We start from the raw sequence: 9,165 nt of genomic DNA, 5'->3' as shown, positions 1-9,165 counted from the left end.
TTTTTTGTCTGTTTTTTGAGAAGAAAACTAGTTCACTGAAAACACAACTGCAGTGAGGGGAGAGCCCTTCCAGGATCTGCCAGGAATACTAAAGGTACCATAAATATCAAGAGCCACTTGGGAAGGGATGATTAGACCTACCTCCCCTCATGCACTCTAAGCCTTTCTATTTTCTCATTAACTACAGTCAGGCATGCCAGACTTGTAGACGCAAAAGCAAACAGAATTGGTGAAAGATGGAACCCCACGGTGTCCCTCTTAAATCAAACCTTTATGTTGCTATTCCATTCATTAATGACATCCTAAGGCAATGCAGAGGTAAAAACCAATGCACACAGTGAAACCAGCTCCTCACTAATCCCCATATGCTGTTCCTTAGATGAATCTACTGTTTTCCTGAACTGCATAAAAGATGCTCCCTATCTGCAGAGGTTGTCTTACATACTAAGTGCTGTTGATTTCTTTCTGATTAATGCAGACGAGTCAGAACTTAGCTGAGACTCCGAGGACCGTCTCACCCCCCCTCATACACAAACACACACACTTCCCTCTCTCTTTCCCTCAGGGTCTTTGAGCGGACAGCAGGTCAAATAGCAGTCACAGTGGGGGAGAGGTATGCAGCAAACAGAAAATAATGAGGAAAACATTGACTTTGCTTTTTAGATAGTAAGGAAGAGTGGAGTAAGAGAATTTCTTGTCTTGTGAGTGTTGTGAGATAGAATGCTCTACACCCAAGTGAACTGCTTGCAAGTTTGGCTGGATACACTTGAAGACTTTTTTTTAATGGGAAGGCGCCTCTGGAATGCCCACTGAAGTCTGCTGTCCCTTCTAACATAAGGTTGACATTGGGTAATCTTGAATTGCTGCAAATGTAGACAAGCTTTGTAGAAGCCTAAGGCTTTCTCAAAGGAATTTCCGCTGCCCTTTGACTTATTTTAATTTTGGCTTTCCCTGCTCTCTCCACTGCCTCCTGCTTTACACTACACTAAACTTTTTTTTTTTTCCCTTCTGTATTCCTATGTCATTACTGCACTTTTCAGTGCCACCATCTTGAAGCCAGATGTCATACAAAGGGTCTGGAATAAATCTAAATCGGGGTATATATTTATTATCCTGCTGGAGGAATCTAGGAGAAGCTGTAGGAGCAGGTCACAGAAGCTTCTTACGGAATTAGCTAAGCCCTTCAGGTATTATTTGCTCTAATCTACGAAGTAGAAGACGACCCCTTACTAGAGTTTTTATACTGGAGATTTCTGCTGCCTGATTTAAAACTGGAATGATAGAAAAATGATAGCTATTATGGGGCATATGTTGTCCTGATATAAAGAGAGAGACCCTGTATTTAAATAGAAGGATTTTTCAGTTCCAGGTATTGCAGAGGCTGGTGTTTTGTACCAAGTTAACTTTCCGAATTAGCAAGGCAGGGTGGGAAGAGAAAGGGAAGAGTAGAAGGCATCCTTCATAAGTAAATCTAATTTCTCATGTTCGATATTTGATTTTGTGTTTTTAACTTAAAAAAAAACATGTTCCTTGGTGCACCCTGGTGAACTTCAGAAAGGTCCTTTCAGCTGTCTCCCTGCCGATGGTGCATTTTAGCAGGATGAAGAAAAAGCGCGAGCCCTGAAAGAGGGAAATAAACCCTACCCATCCATTGTTCAGTTGAGGTTAAAAAGTGACAAAGTCCATCCCTGTAGTTCTTCTAGACTCACAGAAGGTGCCTGGGCAAGTGATTCTAGTGTTTGCAAAGAGAAACTTGTACTTTATGTAATGTGTTAATTAGCGTGGGTGGATATGACCAGATCTAGTCTTGCAAGCCTTTCAGACAACTCCCAGAACACTCCCACCTTCAGATATTAACAGATAGCATTACACTTGCCAAATCTCATAAAAACCCACTAACAAACCTAAGGCAGACGCAGTGTAAGTGGGTGCATTTATTTCTAAGAGAATACATCTGTTTGCACCAGACATGAATTTGGCCTAGTTGTTTTCCTCGAGCTGAAATTCCACTGCTGAGAAAAGAATACATAGTGACCTTGAATCATCTATTTTGTTTTTATTTCTTCACATGGCTTTAATAAACTAAATCAGGGTGACAGCCACTTTTTGACTGCACTCATCGTAAGTTTTTGGCATAAAGCAAGAGTATGTCAAATGTAATCTTTTGCATTTTTTCACCAAAGAATGAACACAGAGAATCAGAACCTTCTGCACCGTCTTTGTAGCTATCTCCTCCCTGATGCTACAGTCCTCAGATCTGGTATCACTTCTCAGCCTGCTGGCAGTTTGGGGACTCAAGTGAAACCTGTCAGTCACAAGCAGCAGTTACATTTCTCTAGTGAACAGAATCCTCTTGGTTGGAGTGCTTTTCTGAAGAGTTGCCTCTTAAAATGCGAATAGCAGGAGGCACCTCTCAAAACAGTGCAGCAACTAACTTAAGAGAAAGACTTGAAGAAAACTAGGACTTTACCATGTCCCCTGCTGCTCATTTTCTTTTATCCCGGATGGACTTCATGCAACAGAAAAGACAAGACCTCTGAGGAGACAATTTTTAACTTCGTACCCTCCCAATGAGTCCCAGCTTATTAGTTCCTTATGCTAACAGTTGGCCCCTTTCAAGGCTTAAAAGTAAGGAGATTGTGCTAGCGCTGTCTTACGTGGCAAGGATTCACAGAGCCCATTCTTCCTCTTCTACTGAAAGGAAGTCTCAAGGGAAACAGAAATAGATACATTACATATGCACTCACCTTTGCTATGGGCTTTCTGACATACTAATGCAAAAAAGATCAAGGCAAACGTCTATGCTGATTTTTTCTGCCTAGAAACCTAGAAAAATGAGGGAAGAAAGCACTCTTAAGTTGAGCTTGAGAGTGACCAAAGATTAAGTATGTAAGAAAAGAAAACAGAGGATAGATGCACGCTTAGGGGGGGTGTGAGGTGGCCCCAAAAAGCCAGAGACAAGACTCTGCCACATGTTCCTGGATTTATATTATAGTAGAGGCATTGTGATTTCCACCCAGATAGAAAGCTTATAAAAGAAATGTTACACTGCTGATTCCTATGGGTCACCATGCCCTAAAAAGCTGCTCATTGACTTTGTAGCTTGCTGGCTCAGAACACCCCAATACCATTTAATCTGCCTCTCTCATCTTTTTGAGAAAGGGAAAGCAACCCATATATGTAAAGACAAGGAAGGGTCATTTTGACTCACCACTCACTTTTTCTTAGCCAGCTGCAAAGCTAATCCGTCATGTCTAGGTACTGTGAGGACATGTGCTTCTCTGGGTTGTGTTAGTAATCATATTGACCTAGTGCTACTAGGTAGATGTGGTTCTCTTTCCTGAATTTGTCTTATAAAGGAGCTTTTTTTTATTTGAATTTTACCTGCAAGAGCCACCTCTGTATTGTACGGGCTTTTCACAGACAGCCGTTCCCAGGCATGACATTTGCCTGTCTATGTTCATCCAACGCTAATGAAGAGAATACAAAAGTGAAAAGCTACTGTTTGACGTTTTCCCCAAACATCTTCCCAAGCAATATGGAACTAATGTGGCTGAACAGTGCTGGGAGCCTCGTTGCTTTAAATCTAGAGATCTCAGAATCCCACTGGTTTTTGTATGAAAATGACCCTAAGTTCCCAAATCTACTTCCTACATGCCTTCTTTGAGGAATTTTGCAACTGAGATAGATAGGTTAAATGATTACACCTCCATTGCAGTGCACTACAACAGAGGAAAACCGTATGGAAAGCTGAGGTTGTACATACAATCATCAAACAGATTGATTTACAGTTCTAGGTCCTGCAAGACACTGGTGAAAAAGACAGAGATTACAGAATGAAATGACAAGCGCCAGCCAGTACAAAACCAAGCGCTGCAGTGAGGTGTCTAGTCACCCTCAGGGGCCTGAGAGAGGTCTGCGTGACTCCCAGGAAGCCCTGCCTTAGATTTGACCCCTCACTGGTTCTTTTCCTGGACTCTCCATTTGCAAACACTGGACATTGCGAATAAGTTAAATGAAATTCTTCTTCATCTTCCCTTTATTTTGTATGCCTTACATTTTATTTATAAAGTGCATCGTGGACTTTGATCTGCCTGATGCTATTGACCTGTTGAGTGCTCCCAGATACTGTCCAGGCATATGATGATATTAATATTAGCTGAAAGACAGGAGACAATTCATTCCGGTCTTCTTCTGGAGAGGCAACTAGTAGTGTCTTTATGCAGAGAGAAGACTGAAAGAAACAGGGGTGCTAATGCTTCTGGCTACGTTTTGGCTATACTGAAAATGCTGACATATGGAACAAGGGCATATAATAAAAAGGGCTCATCGCAGAAGAATGTTAACGGAAGACGGAAACGGTCATAATGGAAAACAAGTGATATCAGAATACACAATGCCTCTTCCCTGAGCCTCTTGGGAATGCTTATTTCATGCCATAGTGAAGTCAGTGCACGTGAGATTTGCAAGGTCATTATGCCCCCTGCGACTTTACCTGTTACAAGTAATACCAGAGGTGAGAAGCTCATTGTCTCTGCCCTCTCAACTGTTCAATGTAGATCTTGTATTCATTTTTTTTAAGATCCATCCGTCAGAGAACAAAGCAATTCTTCAGTGCCAGCTTGAGATAATGGAGAAGACTTTCACAGGTATCAGATAGAGAAGTCACAGCATCTCCTGGCTGATTCCTTGAGGTCCCAGGCCACATTTCCCCCTGTGAATAACAGACCTCTCATGCTCATAATAAGCATGTCTTTTGCAGTTTTACTAAAAGAGGAAGAACAGGATTGGCTCAAACCTAGAGAGAAGCAAAATCTTCTGTCGCAGACAGAAACAAAATAGTCTGTTGTAGAGATGAAGAAGGTACTTACCACTTTGTACGCTGCCCATCGAAGGGAGTCGGAACTCCAGTGACAGCAACAGGATTGAACAGAACAGAACCTCACATGTTAAAAATCATGTGAGCTGTTGCTTGGCCTTATTTTCCCCACCAATAAAATACCTTGTGGTCTCTTCTGGATTCCTGTCAAGGCTGTAAAGTCATGGGCAATACTTGTAAAGCTGAGCAATATTTTGTCAATATTGTAAGGGGGGGGTATACGATATACAAAAGAGACTAGAGAGACACCAGCAAGCAATATGTTGTGTATGTTTTGGTAGCTGAAGAGTCTGTAGCTTTCAATGTTCTAAGATTCTTGTATATTGTATGGTTGGACCGCCTGACATGTTTCTTAACTGTCTGCTATTGCGAAAAACCCTCCTTCACCTAGATAACTGTTATCCTATTGATGAATCCTAACATGTATTCAGCTTCTCTCTCATCCTGCTAGCATAGCAGAGGTTTGACAAGCACGTTAATCAAATAGCCTTAACTTTCTCCAGGAGAGATCGGATGCTGGCATTGAAAAATATGTAAGTAAAAGTGTTGACATCCTACATACATTCAAAAAAAAAAGAAGTGAGGTCCAAATAGCCACATTTAATCGTTCAGTAGAATGACTGCTCTGGTTCCATCATTACAGGGCTATAGCAGTGAGCCCTCTGAACACGTTTTGATTACATTTTAAACATAGAGTCAACGCATTAGTCATTCCAGTTTTAAAAACAGCTTTCTGGATTCATGTCATCTCCATTCAGCCAAATTACGTTACGTAAAAATCATAATTCTATTCCTAATTTAGACAAGTATTCCTCACAGCTGTCATTCCCCAAATCATTTAAGGAAATAATTCTTTCAAGCCCTTAAAGCCCCATATTTAGGAGCACTAACAATTTCTGGCCGGAGATGTCATGTTTCCTATGATGCAATCTGTTAGTCTGCCTTGCAGTCATCAGTACTTCCTTTTAAGAAAACTTCTTCATATTTTCAGTCAGATTTACCAATAGATCCTAATCTCATACTACAGAGGAGTTTAAATTATGTGTTTCTTCTCTGGTGAACTGAGTTCTACGTAAGTGAGTTCAGGGAGGACTTTCTTTCGAATGAGCCAGAGGAGCCATGCTGGGTTTATTTAGTTGGGTTTGATTTTTGCTGGTCCCTTCATTTTTCATCGTTTCATCTGTCTCTTCCAACTTTTCCTGTTGGGGAGGGCTGTTGCTGTGCATGGAGATCATTCATCTCCTCACCTTCCCTTCAGGCTGTCTCTCACCTGCGTCCAAACGCCGCAAGCTGCCTCTGAGATTAGCTTCCTTTAAAGCTCCAAGCGTAGCCAAAGCCCCAAAAGCTAGCACTGCTTCTGCCTAACGAGTTGACAACTGCATGGCCATTTTAACACTTACAGGATTTGAATTTGAACTGGGAAAGATTGTTAGGCCATGATTAGCCTGAACTCCACTTCATATTTAAAAGGAGAATCATGAGATAAAAGTCAAGTATGAGCAATGAAAGAAGGCAAATTGCTGAAATGGGCAGTGTATTTGCGAAAAGCCCTGAGAGTGGTAATGTAGGTTTAGTTGCAACATGTCTCCACTTCCTTGGAGAAAGAACTGAAATGTTGATCTAGTGGCCTTTTTAAGTCGGTAGTGGTGAAGTAGAAAATGCACAACCAGTAAAACATACGAACCCGCTTGAACTGTGAGTACTGCAAGTATGGTGCAAGCCCCAAACTGCAGGGTACCCAGCAATGCTGTTTGATTTCTTCTGATAATTTACCAATCAGGAATACTAAAAGATATTAATTACTCCACCAGGTAGGAGAGAAATTTGTGACAGGAAGGGTCAGATCTGGAACACTTTAGGATTCTTACAAAACTAATAACACCTAAAGGTGAAGTAAATATCATACCTACTTTAGAATGGGCAACGCATATTCTAGTGATCTTTATTACATCTCACTGCACCGTTTGACACAGGTAATGCTTGCTGTAAATTAGCTTGCTTTCTTTTTATGGATTATTTTTAAACTGACTTCTTTTAAAATTGAATTTACCCAATACTTTATATACTTAATAGTTCTCAGCCACTCATTTGCTTGCAAGCTACTCACCGTAACTACCACTTTGAGTGCTTGCCGTTCATTTATATGAATTTTTCCTGTGGAACTGGCCATCCAAATCACATGGTGGCTTTTATTTTCCCTGGTTGGATGACTTCCAATCCCACAGAAAGCTTTCAAGGGGCTCCAATATGTCTGATGAGGACTGTAAGATGGCTTCTGGCAGCAGTACTAATGCAAATGCATATGTGAATGCACTCTCATGACATATTCCAATCTTGTGTTAAAAAACGTGCTTACAGACACTTTCAAGAGAAAAAAAACACGTTGGGATACTGTCAAAAGTGCATTTGCCTCATTGGAGCAAATGTTCACAGTTTGGTTTTGTTTTTTTCCACAAGATTCACCTGCCTCTTAGCCTCAGCTTGTCAGAAAAGGAATCACACTGTTCTGAACCTAGAAAAAGGGAATTATTCTAAAAATAACCTCCTGACATCAGGACATGGCATATTTCCATATGAGGGGAGTGGCTTTATGATGCTTTGGGATTTGTTTTGCTGCATACTCACCCCCAGTTGATTTCAGAAAATACAATCATGAATGAAATGAAGTTGGACCGCCAGTTACATTTGGAAAGCAAGCAAATGTAGAAAATGAGCAGAATATCTGAAGGAGGGCTGAAAACCAGGTCTGCCAATATAGAAGGCGCTGAAAACACTGTGCATTAGCAAAAAGGTTATGCTTGCCGCTGAGCATAATTCAATTCAGTTCACCTGATGGTTCAGACTCCCCTTCCCTTCGTTGTTGTGATTTTTGAGTCTAAATTTGAAAGTCCTATCAGAAAACTGCAAGCACCCTCTTTTCACATACTCAGTGCTTTGCAAACCTTGCCCTACCGGAGCATTTCAGTTCCTATGTACATACATGGGGCAAAGGAGAAACAGGAAAACTTTATATTCCTGCCTGATGTTACAGAATGAGGCAGTATGCGATTGCACTGATGGTATCAACCTTAGGGTCACCCTAAAGCCTCTGTCTGGTAACAGGCTAGAATATATGTTCCTGGTACGTGGCTCAGAGGCACGCGCTGCCATTGCAAGGGCTCAGGTTTGACAAGCACAGCAAAATACAATATTTGCCCGTGAAGCGTTGCTTACTTCATTGTGTTTCTCAGTACAGATAAACCCTAGTGGCAAATTCGTAATCGGATTTTCAGGCTCGTGCTTGCTTGAGATTAGATTACAGCTTTCTCTGAAGGCCGTAATTGCAACATTTCCATGCCTTAAAACAACAACAACAACAACAACAACAAAACAGGGCTTGAAATCCTGGCCCACTGAGGTGTAGCGCTCCGTGCGCGTTGGGGAGGGAGGGCATAGCTGCTGTGCTGATTTGGCCTAGCAATGCAGAGGCTCTGAGGATCTAATCGCGGAAATGTTTGCTTGGAGGCACGCTGTTTTTTTTTTTTCTTGAACTTTTAGCAAACGTAGCCTTTGTTTGCATTTTCTGTGGTATGTGTTTACTGTTCATTTGCGCTGCGCATGCTGTGAGAAATTAAGCCATTATGTTTAGTATTTTTTTTCCTTTCTCCCGCTTTCATTCTTTTTCTCTCCCCCCTCCCCCCCAAATCCTTACAATTCCTTTCATTATTTGATGTTAACAGGACAAAAGAAATAAATACTTGAAAGAAGATACAAGCTGTGTTTCTGTTTTACTTTGGAGCTGCTGTGGTAACTGAAAACCAGTCTGCAAGGTCAAAAAGGAAAAAAAAAAAAAAAAAAGCTGCCAGAAAACCTCAGCGCTCAAAGCACAGGTTGCGTTGCCTATCGTAAAGCAATTTTCGGCCCACATGCCTAAAGAGCCTAACAGTTGCTCTGTAAATCTCTGCGTGTTTCATATAGTTTCCTTGTCATGTGGCCATTAAGTTTTATAACCTTTATATTTCAAGTGAAACAATGAACGTGAATTCCTCCTAAATGTCTTAATAGATTCCACATGTTAGCAATTTTTAATATTTTGGTTGCTCAGTAGGTAGCAAGCTCGCCTGTGGGACAGTTGGGTCTTGGCCACAGAACTTGGACGTTCCCTTACCAGGGGGATAAACTCCCAGCCTCGCTTGGCAGCGCTGCCCTGGGCAGATGCCGGATGCGTTTTCCTCTCCCTCTCCTACAGCTGCCTGAGGTCACTGTCAAAACAGACGTTGGCACCGCTCCGTTCCGCCAGCATAATA

This window comes from Struthio camelus, chromosome 21 (genome assembly GCF_040807025.1).
Source record: "Struthio camelus isolate bStrCam1 chromosome 21, bStrCam1.hap1, whole genome shotgun sequence".
In the NCBI taxonomy this organism is placed as follows: domain Eukaryota; kingdom Metazoa; phylum Chordata; class Aves; order Struthioniformes; family Struthionidae; genus Struthio; species Struthio camelus.
The sequence above is the reverse complement of the archived record's forward strand: the minus strand, read 5'-3'. Positions refer to the sequence as shown.